Source organism: Haemaphysalis longicornis, unplaced genomic scaffold, assembly GCF_048455015.1.
Source record: "Haemaphysalis longicornis isolate Haplotype H1 unplaced genomic scaffold, Haemaphysalis longicornis Haplotype H1 scaffold_11, whole genome shotgun sequence".
NCBI classification, from domain to species: Eukaryota; Metazoa; Arthropoda; class Arachnida; order Ixodida; family Ixodidae; genus Haemaphysalis; species Haemaphysalis longicornis.
The window spans coordinates 80123265-80141052 of NW_027526214.1; positions in this window are offsets into that span (position 1 = coordinate 80123265).

A 17788-nucleotide genomic window follows, 5' to 3' on the forward strand; every position below is an offset into this window, starting at 1 on the left:
GCAAATTTTCTCAGACGTTGAGTCTGGGCAATGTAGACACTATCAAAGTCTCCTGGAAAACAGGATGCGTGCTTATCCCAGAGGACGGCAATACCATAGGACACTACATGCGGTACGAGACACATACAGCTCTAACTAAAAATGTGAGTACATCCTTGACCTCCGCCAATTGTTGCGACCGGGCGGGGGCACCCGATCCGAGCTCCGTGGCCTCCGACATACGAGTGGTAGCGTGTATGAGGCGAGCGGCCAGCCGCTGTTGCAGCCGTGAAGAAGTCCAGAAGCCGAAGGCTAACGTAACGGTCTACTTCATAGCGAGAGGTGAGCCGAAGCCAAAGCACAATGCCCCGACGGGCGTGGTTACAGTACAGGACTTGAGCAGAGCGACAGCATCGATTCGCTGCTCTAACAGGAATGGTTTACAACGCTTGCGGGGGTCTATTTATACCCAAAAGCGGTAACGGTCAAACGCAACAAGTGGGAACACGCCGCGACCGTCACAGACACACACAACACTCTTTCCAGTGTTCGTTAGTCGTCGGTAGCCTCGGGCACGTTGAGTCCGAGAGAGGGCAGAGAGGAGGACTCCGTTGCGATTGACGGGGCCTCTGTGTCCTTGAAGAGCGTGGAGACGAGCCACGCAGGCAGCCGGCGAAGTTTTGAAATGCGCTGAGAGCAAAGCGTCTGACGCGGCTTTGTCGCAACTTATTGCCGACATGATTGCGCCTGTTTTCGAAGGCGCATGAGTGGCTTCGCCGCACAGCCAAGGAGTGATGCGGGGAAGTACTAAGGCGCTGGCCGATTCGTAACACAATGAAAGGACTCTAAGTTTGTAAGCATCATCATCATCAGCTTATGTAGTTTGATGGCGGGACGAAGCTCTCTCCCGTAGACCTCCCCCTGCTTCTGTACTGCACTGCCCAAGTGTATTCCTTCCGTCAGATATTTTTTTATTTTCTTCATTATCAAGCAAATGACCATTACTTCCAGACGACTTTTCCGGTAGCCCCTCTCTTACACTTCTTGTTCTTAGGTTGTCATTTTGTGTCAGTACAAGGCAAACTACGTTTTTTTAATCTGAAATAGGATTTGATACTTAGGATTGTTTCCAGATTGTTTTATGTGCCTCTGTGGTAGGATTATCATTGTTTATTTCATGTTTTCTAACCAGACCTAACATTTCTTTACGCTAAATTTGTAAGGCGCTAAGTTTTCGCTTTCTGTGTCATCAAGAGCAGGTTGCATAATTTCTCTGCTATTATTTTACGCAAAAACGTTACCTCAATTTAATTACTAAACTGGTTTCATAATTTATCTCTGACAGATAATTCTTGCACAATCTTTCGTCTTAGTGTAAATTAGCACCGAAAGCATCTCCAAAGTAGTTGTACCCTTCTCGTTATAGCGTTGTGTTACGAACCCTAAGAGTGCTATCCAGCACGCTACGTTATGATTACTGTAGATTTATTGTTACTCATTTGTTTGAACACATCCAAGCTTCTTGATGTAGGAAATTTAGACATTTTTTGCTGTGCTCTCCCGACTATGTAAGCTGGGCAATGTCATCTGCCAAGCTTAACTGGCTCTAGCGTTTTCCATTTACGCGCAATGTTGAGTAGCGCTAGTCAACATTCTTAAACACCCCTCCAGACAAGCTGCGTGCAGTTTAGGGGCGATGCTATATGTATGTCAGGCTTTCCTTTTCATGGAAAACTTGCGAATGGAAGGATTGCGCTAAGCATATACTTATATACGTTTTCTAGCATTCTAAAGTGTGTCTTCACTAATCTATGATCTTTTGAAACTTCCAACACTGCTGGTGTAGTTACTGAATCAAAACAAATTTTTCAGTCTTTAAATGACAGGTAAAAGGGCAGATTATGCACTGCGGATTCCTGTTTTACTTGATTGACGGCATATACGTGATTTTAGTAAAGTTTCCTTTACAAAACCGAACCTATATGCGGGTTGCAGAAACTCTTAGATGCTACTTATGCAGGTAAAATTAATATAACCCACAGCTTTTTTAAAAGTGAGAGTAAGGTGGTGGATTTGTTTTTTCAAATCTCTACTTCCTCCTTAATTGATGATGATGGTTGGATGGTAATGGCGCAGGGCCAACTAGGGCAAAAAGTGTCAAAACAATGGTTAAATATGGGAGGTGAGGACGTAAACACAAAAATCAGTAAGCGAGAACAAAAGTAAAATCAATAAAAGACAGTGAGGATGGCTAGTGTGTAAGGCCAGGTTGTGATCATGCGTGTTACGAAATTACGCATAAGAATTTACCTTTTGCTAAATATTGATTGAATTAGGTCTAAGAATACAACTTCTGCTAAATATTGAAAACGCGCTTTACAGAAAACGTAGGACTGTCAGAGAGAAAAAACGCTGGATCTAACAGGATGTGTTGTCTGTAAAGTAGGGAGAAGTGTTTTTGCCGTGTTTTGTCGAGTGCTTTGCATTGGAGTAGTACGTCGATTACGGATAGGCCCTCTCCACATTTGCTACACAGGGGCCTTGGAGATCCTGTGAGCAGGTGGGAGTGTGTTAGGTGAGTGTGGCCTATTCGTAACCTAGCAAGGGCAACATCGGTGTGTCCTCTGTGTGTTTCAGTGGTGTATGGTCCCAAGAGTGGCTTTATTACGTGTAGCTTGTAATCTGTACGTTGATGCCAGAGAGCTTGCCATGTTTCGCGAAGGTGATGTCTGATGTGTGGCTTGAGGTCAGTGCAAGGTACTGTTACTATGGGTGGTTTATTTTGTATGTACAGAAACAGCGGCCATCTGATCCGCGGTCTCATTTCCCGAAATTCTATTGTGACCTGGAACCCAGCACATGAACACCTCGAGATTTAATGCATACGGTGGTTTAATGGTACTATACACTTCATTAGGAACATGGATTTTAAAGGCTTGTTGGATGATAATACATGTACAACACTCAGTGAATCTGTGGAAATGATAGACTTGGGTATTTGATGTTTATCTATGTGATTTATAACAAGCAAAACTGAATGGACTCCACCGTAAAAATGCTGGTTTTTGATTTCAGAGTCTTAGAGACTCTTAAATCGGGTCCGTGCGCCGCATACCACACAGTAAGGGCAGTTTTTGAAGCGTCGCTATAAAACTCCGAACATTGATACATAAACTGCAAGGACAAGAAGTGCTGCAAAATAGCAGTTTGTGGTACCCTGGTTTTATTAATTTTCACGAAGGAAAAGTCACAACACGCAGGGTGAAGCTGCCAGGGTGGTAAAATAAAAGTAAAGGATGTTTAAATGTCTAAAAAAGAGATGCCAAAATTTGAAGCTTCCTGTCTCACTGTAAGTGAGAACGGCAAAGAAACGGACGGGTGATTTACACACACCGGTGATGGGGATGTATCAAATAAAACAGGTGTCAAATGATGTTTATTCAACGATGAAATTTTAAAAGCGTACAGCAAGTTCATTATCGTTCGTTTTTCCTCAAGGCACCACTTATTACATTGAACATATAGACTCTTGGCCGGGATAGTGCGGAACGCACCCGACGCAAGGCGGAGGACCAAGTGGAGTAGTGCATCACGAATCCTGAGTGTCGTTTTGGATGCCGACCCATACACCACAATACCGTAGTCCAACCTAGACCCGACTAAGGCGGTAAAGACCCGTAAGAGCAGTTCTTTGTCTGCTCCTTAGGATTGGTGGGAGAGGACCTTGAGAACGTTTACTGTTTTGAGGCACTTATGTTTAAGTGCTTTGATGTGCGGGATGAACGTGAGCTTTTTATCAAATATGACACCAAAAAACTTGTGCTCTCTATTAATGGGAATAGACGCACGATTAAGGGTAATATCAGGGTCTGCAATAATCCGGTGCTTGCGGGAGAACACAACACAAGTACTTTTTCCAGCGTGTAGTTTAAAACCGTTATAATCCGCCCAGCCAGCAAGTTTCTTAACGCCGAGGTGTTCTTGGTGTTCGCAAATTTACAGGTTACAAGAATTCACAGATATTTGCACATCGTCTACATAGATGGAACAGGGAATGGTTGGGGGCAATGCCTTTCGGAGGGAGTTGACCTTAACTGTAAGCAATGTGCAGCTTCGAACTCTACCTTGCGGCAAAAAATTTTCCTGCACGCACACAGTAGAACGTGGGCTTCCAAATTTCACTCGAAAGGTTCTTTCGGACAAATAACTACAAAAAGAGTTCATCATATTGCCTAAGACACCAAATGACTTAAGGTCTCTGAAGATGCCGTAGCGCCAGGCTGTATCATAGGAATTTCTATATCAAAAAATACAGTAAGACAGAACTGCTTATCGACAAATGCATCTTTTATGTAGGATTCCAGTGCAACAAGTTGATCATTGGTAGATCGACCAACCCTTAAGCCTGCCTGGCAGCTCTCGAGAAGACCGTTGTATTCCAGAAAGTACACGAGCCTACGGTTTATCATCTTCTCGAGGAGCTTACACAGGCAGCTCGTCCGGGCAATGGATATATAGCTAGCGGGAGAGGAAGCTTCTTTCCCCTCCTTCACAAAGCCCACATATTGCCTCTCTCCGAGACCTTCGAAACTGCCCCGAAAGCCATACCGGGTTGTATAGGTGTAGGGGTGTCTCAAGAGTGTCTGCGTGTAGATGTTGTATTATGGTGTATGTAGTGATGCCTGGGCCTGGAGCGGAGGGTTTACACGTGCTCAGAGCAGCACTCAGCTCATGTAGTGAAAAAGAGGGAGTTATAAGAAGTCTGCAATTTGTTGTCGTCATGTTAGGACTTCTTTTCACTAGAGTTTTCATACTTCAGCAAAATGTTCGTGCAGTGTGCTGAACTAAACACATGTTGGAAGTGTTGTGCGAGTGTGTTGACCTGGTCTTTTAGTGTGTCCCCTGTTGTACTCACCAGGCAGGCTGTGTGTCTGATGTCCTCTGAGATTCCGTATGCGTGTCCAGACTTTGTGTGGGTTGGTGTATGAGTTGATTGAGGTCAAGAAGGTGCGCCAGCTTTCTCGTTTTGCCCCCCGTCACACACGCTTTCCAAGTGCCTTTGTCCGTTTGAACAAACAGTTTATACGCTGTGGGGTACCATCGAAGGATACCCCACGCCTTGTTCGGGACCTCTCGCGCCCGCCTACAATCCTCATTCCTCGACGGCCTCCTCTGGTTGCGCAGGGCACCATAAGCGTGGGGAATACTCTTTTGGGTGGCGTCAAGGATGTGCGCCGTGCGGAGTTGGGCGGCTTGATGTACGTGTATGTGTGTTATGGATGTATAGTATACTTTGGATATTTATGTAAAAATATTCCACTTTGCTCTTGCTTTATTGAACCTTTTATGGGAAGGTGAACTGGTAAGGCCTTTGGCGATGTATGTTAATGAAGTAGGGAAGTGGTCACTACCGTATTGATTCGTGTCCACGTACCATACAAGAGATGGAAGAAGTACTGCCGATCCTATAGTCAGATCAAGGTGTGAGTAAGTGTGTCCTACATTATAATAAGTTGGCTGTTTTTTATTGAAAAGGCATGCTCCCGACGAGGTTATGATTTCTCGATGAGGCGAATTCGGGGTTTGGTGGGGGAAGAGCCCCTATAGAGAATTATACGCATTTGGGTCGCCTATCAAGATTTAAGGTTCAGGCAACTGATCTACTAGCCCTTCGAAATCCGAGCTCGACAGCTGGAAGTCAGGCGGTATGTAAAGGGAGCATACTGTTAATTATCTATTAAATATTATTGAACAAATCGCAACAGCTTCGAAGGCAGTGTATTAAATGGTATTAGGTGGTATTATATGCAATGCATTTTCGAGCGACAATAGCCACACCGCCAGAAGAGTGTGCATTCATCCCTGTATATTCTAAAAACTATATATATATTCATGAAGTTGGAATTTTTGCGGCTCAGATGAGTTTTCTGCACGCACATTATACAAGGTTGCTTGGTGCGGAGTATCTCGTATACATCGTCAACATTTTTGATTAGGCCTCTACAGTTCCAGTGTACAATATTTTCTCTTCACATTATTTGCAATAGTGACCGGAAATGTGTGAGAATGAGTGCTTTTGTATTCTCTTTCGGGGCTGTGAATCTTGGTTTTTTGGTTTTCGGATGGTTTTGACTATGGTACCCGTTACTTCCGCTGCAATGCAGACAGGTAAAGTCCATCGTCCATATCTTCGTTGGACGTCCTCGGAGTGCCCAAGGAATTGGGCTCCTTGGACCTGGCAGCCTTTAGGGAGCTGTTTTCTGCAACCGCCGCCACCGATGGCATCGGCACTGCCAGAAGTGGCACAGGCGATGTATCAGTGGCGGGAGATGCCGCAGGCACCCCCATCTCCATCTCCTCCGTACCCTCACTTGGACTTTGGGCAGGTGAAGAAATCGTGGATGCAGCAGCGCCACCCACTGACTGAGTTGCCACCACACCTACTGCTGACTAAGACGGTGGTGTGGTAGCGGGTTGGGCCGCCGGAGGCAACCCAGGGGCGGGGGCGGGCGGGACCAACTCCGACTCGCGTACTGGGTACTCGCCGAAACCAGACGCCGCTCCGCCCCCCGGCAGTTGCGTCGGCGTTTCTCCCAAGAGGGAAAGAGGCGAACCTCTTTCGCGCCTGTGGGAAGTTGTTCGCGGTTACTTTCAAGTTGTTAATCTTCTCTTCGTGTTGAAACTTTTCACAGCTGTGCGACGATGCCGCGTGCGGCCCCTCGCAGTTTTCACAGGAGAAGGTGGTAAAGTCACAGGTTTTGGTGGGGTGGTCTTGTGCCGGGCATTTCCCGCAGGTCGTTTTGCCGTGACAGGACTTTCTAGCGTGCTCGAATCGCTGGCACTTGTAGCAGCAGCGCGGGTTAGATATATACGGACGTACACCAGACCTAATGAAACCAGCATTGATGGGCTCAGGAAGTTTTGATCTGTTTAATGTCAAGATCACGCGCTTACTTGGTGTTTCTACATTGTCATCACGGATGGTGATCCTCACGACAGCTGTAATGCCCCTACCCTTCAATCCTTCCAGAAGGTTGGTCTCTGTTTTACTTAGCAGATCTGGCTCAGATATCACACCCTGCAAGCTGTTGAGGTTGCGGTGGGGTGTGACAGTGATTTCCACATCTGTCATGCGGGTTTGGGTCAGGCGATTTGTGGCTTTCTGCTGCGTGTTGACTTCAGCCAACACTTCGCCTCTTCATAGTTTTTTTGTCTCAAAAAGTTTGCAAATGATTCCTTCAAGAAACTTGGAAACGAGGACAAGAGACTGGAAGGAGAGGTGTGAATCAAGGACCAAAAAACGGTGATAGTTGTCAGGTGTCGGAATGTTGATGGTTGGTAGGGATGAGAACAAAATATCTGGGCGGCCCCTTTTCAGGGACCGATCACGTTTTGAGGGGGATTTTGATTTATCCATACGGCTTAGGAAAAAGCAGGGAACGGGGCTGCTTTCTTTGTCAGCTTTACCCTGATAGCACAAAAGGTCCCGAAGCTCCCTGCCTGGTAAACAGACCGGGAGCCCATCCGCCGGAGCTTGACCTGGGCTCCGACGGCCACAGTTTGTGGCTTCTAACCCTCCACCTATTAACACGTCGCCATGGTCGGATCCAGCTTATGTTTGGGGCTGGAGGTCCGTGGTGTCGCCAATACAGTTACCAAGATTGCTCAAGGTGCCCCGTGCGTGGCTTTCTCCTTTACGTGAATCAAATGTACGTTTCTGTTTTCCCGCATTGCACCCTTAACCTCTTTGGGCTCATAGAAAAGTCTTCAAGCTTTTGTATTCCAATATCAGTCCCCTCCATTGAAAGACGTGCTGTCGTTATTTCGTCTTTTTTCTGTTGATGCATTCGAAGGCCTTTTCTACTGACTCTTTAATTAGTAGAGGTACATAACTAACTATGGTTGCAGGCTCTGTTTGTTCCCTTAGTCCAAATAGATGGTGTAACCCCTTGTCTAGAAATTTCCTGCTAATAGTTTTACTTTCTTCACGTTTTACAGAACTTCTCCCTGTTCCGTACCGAATGCAAAGAATCTGTGATCCCAATAGGCAACTTCTTCTAACTTGCCTTTAGGCATCTTCCTCTTTTCATAGTTCTGTCGATCATGGCCCTGTTGTACTCCCGAATGACACTTCTTTAGCATTTGTTATTTAATTTAGACATCTCTGGCAATTTCGTTTGCTCACAGAACTTGATATTTATTTGTTCATGATTTCAGCAATGGATGCCTGCTTTTTTTTAAAACGTTTAGGTGGTCATGCTGCTTCATCCACGCAGCTGATGCTGATGGCGATATCATTTTTATTTTTTGAATCAAGGCGTCCACACTCTCGTCCTTCTGACGGCTTAAAAGCACGAATAAATTTTTTAGGCTTATGTTGAACTTATACGCCATGCCTTGGTTGACGACACTCAGGGGTTCATACTTTTCACAAGTTTTATTCTTTCTCTTTCTGGATGGCGCATTTTTTGCCACCTAGTTATTCTATAATGGCTTCTCCAGATATTCTTCATCACCATCAAATCCTGCCCAATAACTGGGTGTCACTTCAAATGAAGTCCATTTTGCGTTTAAAATGCCGTTTGGAGTTCTTTATGTTCGTGCCTTAGCCTTCATTTTAGTCATACTTTGCTTATTAAAAACCATGTCATAGTTTTTCACACATTCATTCAGGGTACGCCATCGACTTTTGCGGCTGCAATTTGTAATGTCCACAACAAAGCTATTGCGTATTCCCTTTTAACCCATATATACTTTAAATATCCTTTTAAAATAGGGAACTTCGTTGTTCTCTTCTTTATTGCTGATTCAAGGTCACTGTAGAACTGTGTATGGCCTCATCGGCGCAGCTGCATGTTTGGGCGTACGCTTACAATATTTCCAACTATCATTTTCTAGGCTTGGATACCACCACTATAATATTGCGTCAATGATAAAGAATTTCCTTGTGTTCGCGGATATTTCCATGTGGAATATTATTGTCATCCTGTGTTTTCTCCTTTATTTAGGTGTTTTGTAGCGCAAAATATGCCCGCTATTCTACTCTCTGAAGCCGTAACCCTGTATCCCGAACCTCGCTTTGTTTAAATATGCACTATTCATTATTTTTTGTCCTAGAAAGTTCGAGGGCTTTCGAGGAGGGAAAATGAGCGTCCTTTTGTAGACAAAAGTCGCAAGTTGAACGGAGGCAAGGTTAGATTTTAATGGCGGCCAGTCAAAATTGGGAGACACTGAGCACGCTCTTGCGTATCGCTGAGTGCCGGCATCATCTCTTAAGTCCTCTACAGCTGCTGCGGACTAAGGCCGACAGTTGGTTGGGTCAAGTATGGGAAGTATTGCCAAACGAGTATACCAGGCTTTCCAGACCCTTCTCTGGAGAAAGACGGGTTTTTGTAATAAAAGACATTGCTAGCTCTGTCAAACCTTTTAGTTAGGCTTGTATAATTCCCGTGATGAAGCTTGCTTCTTCAACAGCAAGCACTACGAAACTTGGGATATTCGGAGAACCTTGCGAAAAATTCCGCCAACTGAATGAAGTGAATGATGATGAGAGGGGCGAAGCTAAAATGCTTATCGGTAAAATCATGAAACATTCGCCCCTTTCCAGCTTTCCACCGCTCCGTTGACAAGCCCGTCGACGATCTCGATGTTTGTGGCGATTATGTAGGGCTTGCATAGGAGGATGGGCATAGGAGAATGGGTAAACCCCATGGGTAAGTTTGCGAAATCGGTGTGTGACATTTTAGCCACCCTGGCCGTCGCCTTCTGCAGAGCGTCTTGTCTCGCGTAACCCCGGTACGTGTCTTGAGCTCGCAGGTGACGAGCGACAAAAACTTCTTCCTCTCCTCCTTGTTGGGTAGCAATGAACGCGTTCAACGTTTTGAACTCTTCGGCCAATCTTTGGTAATTCTTAGGGGGATCCTGCCACAATCATCATTCATGTGCCGTGTATGGCCGGGACAGGGCCCGAGCAAGCGGAGCTTCCCCCTAAAAAACTCCTTGCTGCATCCAACTCCCTACTTCGTCTGATCATGATGAGACAGTTAAATTGGTAATAGGTACTTGTCGCTGCTTATTTTACTGTGGCGTCGCATTCTTGCAAGAATATTCTTGCTCCTTTCGACTGTGCAATTTTGGAATTAAAAGCCCAGTGTGTGTGTGTGTGTATGTGTGTGTGTGTTTGTTGGTGTGTGTGTGTTTGTTGGTGTGTGTGTGTTTGTGTGTGTGTTAGAGCTGACGTATTACTGCCCTTCCAAGACTAGTGTCCGTTCACAAAGTAAAAGCACCAAAAAGATGCGGGCATTGCTCCTATACTGAATATTTGGCCGATGTTGCTTGTAGTTCAGTCCTCATTTCCGGTGTAGCGGTGTAAGACAAATTATAGACGCATCGGTGGCGCGGTAAAAGTGAACACTTGGTGGAAGGTAGGACGTACAGAGTCAACAAACCGTAGCACTGCCACGAGAAGCGGAGTTTCTGGCAAATTTGCGCTGTTACGCGAAATGATAATAGTAAAAAAAGCAATGAGAAGCGTTGTTACTACAACGGCCTAATTACAATCGTAATTTAGTAGTGCCCGAGAGTGATACCCAGAACGCAATTTATTGTATGAAATTTGTGACAGTCTTTTTCATGGGTGTATGAGATTGTTAATTCGCAGTGACTTCTTTCCACCCTACAGTGTAGCTCTCTTTTTCAAGAACTATAGTACTGAAGCAAAATGGATAGAAAAGTAACACAATTCCTTCACTTTGGGTGTTAAGAAAGCACACAAAAAAGGATATGTAAGCGGCACACGTTAACAAAGATTCCAATCAGTATCCGAACATTTTTTGTGGGTTACAAGACACTGGGTACTTTCTGGTTGTGACCAAGCTTTTAAGTATTATTCTCCCCTGCCTAACAATAACCTCGAGAGGTTACGGTTTCCCGTCTCTTAGGAAGCTTTGCACCGCGAACACAAAAAGAAACAAGAAATAGATCTTATAGTCCATAACCTCTCGAAATGAGAAGCACTGGAGGTGAAGTTCATCTGGAGCCAGATAACTCTGGTCCGCATCAAGACGACTCTAAAAGCTCTCAAATTTAAGTTTCTTCACTTGAAGCTAGTAATTTCGGTCTTAGAAAGCGCCGAAGACCTAATACAGGTATTACGTCGACGTTGTGCACACAATGGCAAGAAATGTACAAACAGTAACTTACCTTGATAGAGACAGGAAACGAATATATTTAGAATTCATGAACACTCTTAGATTCGAAGAAAAACAGTCTTATAAAGAAGTTTTTAGTGGTTCATGTGAGCCAGTCTTACAAAAAGTACTTCTGGGAAGTTTTTTTCTACTAGAAACCCTTGGTTTGAATGGTTCATGAACACTCTTAGATTCGAAGAAAAACAGTCTTATAAAGAAGTTTTTAGTGGTTCATGTGAGCCAGTCTTACAAAAAGTACTTCTGGAAAGTTTTTTTCTAGAAACCCTTGTTTTGAATGGTCTCGAACTGCCGTCACATCTTAATCAGGTGCCAGAAGAGACTGAAAACTACAGCCATTTCAAAGTACTATGATACAAATCCACTGTAACTTATAAGCTTTACATCGATAGAGATGACAATGTTAAAACAGTTGTGCAAGTAGCCGTCAGCTGTTTACGAAGCAGCATCATCGCTTAAGTTCTGTAGGAAGCGGCCACCACGGGGATCTTATCAATAAAATGCGAATCATTTTCTGCCAATATTTATGTTGTGGTACAACGGCAAGAGATGGATCTCCTCGTCGACATGCTCGCTCCTTGATCCAAAATATTTTCTGTGCAATCACAGCACACACACAAGGTCCACAAGGCTACATTTTAAGTTCGTGGTGCAAAGAGCAGGCGCGGATATTCTCGCCGCATTGCTCGCTATTTGAACCAAACTGGTTCCTCTCCAATCACAGCATACAAATAAGGTCAATTCAAAGACTCTATTCATTAGAGCACAAACAACAAATCCGGAGTTCAAAAAAAACTGAGCTTCCTTCGAATATTGACAAAAGTAACCTTGAACACCCACGTCGGCAAAGCCCGACAACAGACTGGTACGACCGTTTCGCTTTGTCGGGCATGGCCCGACACCGTACCGAGAAGGGTTGTGGTCATCTATAGTATCGTACTGACCTTCAGCCACCGGCCCCCCAATTGTGCCTTTCTCTATTAGCAGCTGTGGTGTTTGAGAGCTTTACAGCGGTGGGTCAACATGAATAGGTGACCGACATAGGGCTGTTTCGCCTGTTCTTGATCTACCAGAAGCGGCTGCTCCAGTTTTGCGTGCCGTAAAGGTCCAACTAACCACGGGAATGGACGGTTGTTTAACTCGTATATTACACCGCGATGACTAAGCTCAAACAGAAGAAAAAACTACAGAAACACACAAGGTACACACACAGTAAAACGATTTTTTGGTTCTCCGAATCGAGTGTCTGTGACTGCCGTTCAGTGCAAACGAAATGGTTAAACTAACTATCTAGTAAATGTAACTAGGGTGCATGCTATAAACTCTGAAGCAGAGGCAAATATTTACGCGACGCTGTGCGTATAACCCTTGCTTCGGTAGTGGTAAATAGGCTTAGAAGCGTGTAACGTGGTCAATGTTTGCAATGGGTTGTGAAGAAGTGTACCGTTGGTTTAAATTTTTATTGTTTGTCAGTACAAACACTTTTTTGAATATTTATTGCAAAAAAATGAACTTCTCTTATATTTTACTTTCAATGTATACTCCGCGCCCACGAAACGAATGTCCGCGAATAATTAGTGTTGTGTGAACGAAAGGTAGTTGTATGGTTTTGGTTATTTCGCAGCCAACACTGCAAAGTTGCAGAATTTAGCACAACAAAAAAACCCTTCACAACAAAGGCTTTAACGTTTTTATAGTGGAACTTCAGATGAAGTCAACCCCAGTAAATACACCACAATAATTAGAAGATAGGGCTTGCGAAAATTCGTTCTGTACAATACACAGCAAATGTCCTACTCTGTGCTAAGGAAAAAAAATGGTTGCATAACTGCGTTATTACCTTGCTCTAGAGAATGTTTCACCCATCTTTGCCACAACTTTTGTGGTCCCAATAAATGGCAAGTCCACAATTACAGTGTCGTCTGGTAGCGATTCTGCAAGGTGAAAAATACACGGCTCCTTGAAGCCCTTGTTATTCTGCAGTACTGCTGTGCTGGCTTACAGCCCCAGCGCAAGGCGTCGTTTTTGCGGATACTGAGGCACGACATCACCATTACCGAGCCGAGTAGTTCAAAAATAGTTCGTGCTGGCTTGGTAAAAGAGCAAATTCAAACACACGCAACACTCGCCTTGTAATGTAGTCCAAGAACGTTGGTGATATGCAGCGCAAAGGCATACAGTGGACAGGAAAATTTGAGTGAAGTGGCATCTTGTCGGCTGTAATTTTGTTCATAGAGGTTTCATTCACAATGCCCATAAATTATTTGGGAGGTGTTCGTTGATCACGAACATGCGTTACTTTCCTGAAAATATAGCACAAAAGAACTCTATAACACGCTTAATAAAAGGGCAGTTTGAAAAGTAATCAATGCTATCACACCGCTGTTTCAATAAAGTACGGAATTCATTATACACAAAGTAGGTGCAAAATAGCATGCTTGAAATTGAGACTGTATATGAACACTTACAATGCAGTGCTGAAAGAAAAAGGTGCGCGCTGAGGTAAACAATGTGGTTTAAATTACTGAGAGCACGCTTCCGGTTACAACGCGCCGTATTCATCTTCAATGGGCAACCGGTTATATATATGTTGAGACAGAGGACCGGACAGCTTTTTGAAAGCTTCATTAGCCAGTACAGGAAAGACATCTCGATGATGAGCACATACAGGAATGGAGATTACGCACAGGCGCAGGAGGTTGTACAAGTGCTTAAGTACTGACAAACACGTAGTGCTAGTACGGTCAGTAGTTGCCTGGCAGTGCTCACTGATCCCCGCTTAACCTTTTCAGCCCATTGCTGTGTTAAATAAAACGTTTTCTCGGTGTTTTCCTAAATTTCAGGTCGGACTGAGACTACAATAAATAAATAGAGCTTTAGTGCATGTACTAGAAGATTTTTAAGAGACCCTAAATTAAGAACATCTGAAAAATAAAAAATTTATTTTTGCGAAAAAATCTTTTTTTGCGTGTTTTCTTAAAGTTTTCAAAACTTGATTGTACAAGAAAAAATGAGCGTCGTCGGGAAGGCATTTGAAGATTTACCAACTTGGGAATGGAACTGGGACCTCCGTTTTTAAATCAACGTGGTATTCCTGTCTTCACGGGAGTTCCATCTCCAGTGAAGACAGAAAAAAATGTCAAGAACAAAATTTTAAGAAAGTGCTGGACAAGCCGAGCCAGTAAAGGAACGTGCAATCGCACTAATAAATGACACCATCTGGAAAAACTAGCGTCGTCAGTCAGGAAGGTAAAAAACAATGTCTTAGAGGTGTTTTTTGCAGCCAAAACACACAAGGTAGATTTTCATTCCGCGCAATAGTATCCGAGAACAAGACATGGTATTCGCGCATGTGGGGATTTGTACAGAAGAACTTGAATACACTAATCCAGAGAGACCCATTCTGTGTATCAAAGTCTAAATCGGTTGTAAGATACCTCCTAGAGCATAACCCTGTGCTTGTGAAGTGTTCAGGGTGGACGTGGAAGATTTGTATTCCGCCATTCTTCTTGACAAACTTCCAACAACCATCAGAGAATGTATAAGTGAAGACAACGGTGAAATAAAATTAATGAGAAATAGTGGCGTATCGGTTAGCAGCTTCTTTGAGATTCTATTGTTTAATCCGAATTCCATCCTTGTTGAGTGACGAAATTTGGTCTACATGCAAAACAGTGGAATTTTTATTGGTTCAAAGGTGGTTCCAATGCTCAGCAGTATTTTTCTTGCAAAAGTGGACAGAACTCTGAAAAAAACCTTAGTGGCATGCGCACAATAATGTTTAGGTACGTTGATAATTTTCTATATTCACGGAACCTTGTCATCTCGTCCGCAGGGTACTTGACGTAATGGAAATGTTTAAGGTGTGCGGTTGAGGCCTCAAATTTACGTTCGAGCTTGCAAAATAAAACCACATTCAGTTCTTTGACCTGAATTTGTTTATTGAAAAAAGACATGTTTGTTGGGAGTATAGCCCTATGTCCGGGAAGCCGGTGCTCAATTTCAATTCAGGGCATTCGAAGATTGTTAAGACTCGCATAGCTGTTTCTTCCTTACGCTGCGTTTCCGCTAAATCATGTGTCCATCGGTAAGCCAACAGCTTTTCTGAACAAGTAGCCAGGCTGACGTCAGCCGGGTTCAGCAAGCATGTGATGCGTCTTGCTGTTGACAAAGTAAAAACGTGGGTGAAGTCTGGTTCAGTTACGGGTACACATACAGAATCAAGAAAAAAAAAAGACCTCACGGTCTTGCCATATGTGCACGCGATGTCCCATGGATTAAAAAAAGTAGCAGGCCGTTATGGTTTGCCGTTATGGTCCTTATGGTCGTTATAGTTCGTTAGCAGGCCGTTATGGTCCTTTTCTCCGCGCCTGACAAATTAGCAAAGATATGTAGGACGGAAGATAGAAGGTTGGCAGGTAAAGCTACATGTGGAAGATGTGGAGTAAAACATGCGTAAAGTTTTGTGCCTTGTAGTGTTGGTGTGGTGTATATGATTCCGTTTGTCTGCTTGTTTATATTGGCCAAACGGGCCGATGCCTCAACATTGGACTAATGGAGCGTAGACGTTCTTTGAAGGGCGGTGACTATTCCCACGACGCACAACGCTGCGAAAAGTGTAAAAATGTAAAGATTGTTCACCGGTTTTTAAGGAGACAAAAGTAATAGCCAAACACGAAAACCAGCATGTTCGATAGATAATAGAGGCCTTTATTTTTAGAAGGAGTGAGGGCAAATGTGATAGTGTTCCTTCTCTGTCAATTCTTGACAAGAAATTCCAGGTTCGTATCTGCTAGCACATTGTGTAACTTCTTGGATGATGAATTTCGTCGAGTGCACACTGTTTTTGAAGATGTTAATGTGTTGTCTCTCACACAATTTGTCCGCGTTATCTGTTCACATGATAGTATGGTTGTTGTTAATAAATATGTGTTTTCTTTCTAATAAACTTTCAGTTTTAAGTTCAGCGCTGTGCGTCGTCACTCTTCTTTGGTCCCGGTGTTCTTTGCGCTGTTTTTTCACCATGACTATTATTCCCCACCTACTAGCCCAACTTGCCATCTTACTTATTATTTCTTCTCTGTAGCGTCCAGCTCCGCTAAAACGCACCGACCGTGAAGTCTATCGCAACCGGCCTAAGTGAAAAACAATTCCACGGAAAATTAGCAGTACTGCTTTTGTTCTAAATCCGATTGAGCAGCTTTTTATAGTGGCATCGCTTCACAGCACCAGGCCGAAAGAATTAAATTACGATAAATAACGTTAACACCTAACTTCTCAGTGCGCTAATTGTGCTAATGTCCGCAAATCTTTTCAGGGTATGGCGCTTCAATGCCTTTGTTTCGACAGGTGGGCACTTCGTGCCACTCCGGTGGCAGTATTTGGGAAAATGTAAGGGAGTTGCTTAGTTTAAAGAGGAAGTTTCTCTGTTCGATACAGATAACCCAACGCAAGATGGCAATATATATTTCATAAATATTTGATTTACGAACAGAAGTTTAAAGGAGCACCATATCTTCAGTACTTAAACGCTAAGATGAATTGATTCAGCCGCGCAGCTTTTGGTGGTTTTACCGAGTTTGAATAATGTAAAATGCGACCTGCCTGCAACGGGAGCCGCGCGGCTTTCGTAGGTCAGTTCAATAACGGAGACACGTTTGTCGTCAAAAAGTCGAATAAGATGTTAGAGAATTACAGCTTTGAAACGTAAGAAAAATCGCCGATTACTCGGTCGTGTTCTGCACTGCAGTGTTATGAACAAATGTTACAAATGTCAAAATCATGTGCCATTTCTGATAGCCCGGAGCATTAGACATAACTCATATGTTCGGAGATGGTAATAGTAAAGCGATTGGTAAAACCTTTTTTGTGTTGGTTGATACCTTCATGGTATTTTATCCAGAGTGCAGTGGAAGAAGGACTGAATGCTGGTGCCTATTTTGTATTAGCGAAACATGGACCAAAGCTTTAGGCAATGGAGATCTACACGAGGATGATGAATTGAAATATTGGCGCCTAACTAGTGGTATATTTGCCTCAACTGCGGGTTTTCAGTGCCGTGACACTGCTAGAATACAGCGTTCGAAGCGTTTAGTGCAGGACTGCCGGTTCTGTGCTGGAGCACCAAGCATCAACCGGTCTTTTCTTTGTTTTTCTCGTGTTTTGTGGCCAGAAAAGTGGCCAGTTGAGATCGCTGACACACGTGTGCTACCGGTTTACTCGCCCGGGCGGAATATAGGTGTGTTCATTTGAAATGTAGGATGATCAGAGGTTAGGACATTGACTTCCAGAGTAAATTTGTGTTGTGGAATACTAATTTTGGCTTCTTTGTGAAGGCCTCAGGAGGTTACATCTTTGCGGCCGTTACAGACGATGGTATAGCACTTCGAAGTTTTATTTAAATCATGGTATAGCCCATCGTAGAAGTGTGGATGGAGCGCCTCTATAGAGTCTTGCTAAAAACCCGTTTCTTAACAAGATTTGTATCCAAAAAATGGTTACAGTCATAGGATGGAAGCCGGGCCATGCAGGTTTTGAATGCAGTACTGCAGGTAATGAAGGCACTGCAGCAGTGTAGGCGCGTACACGAAATGGGCGAACAA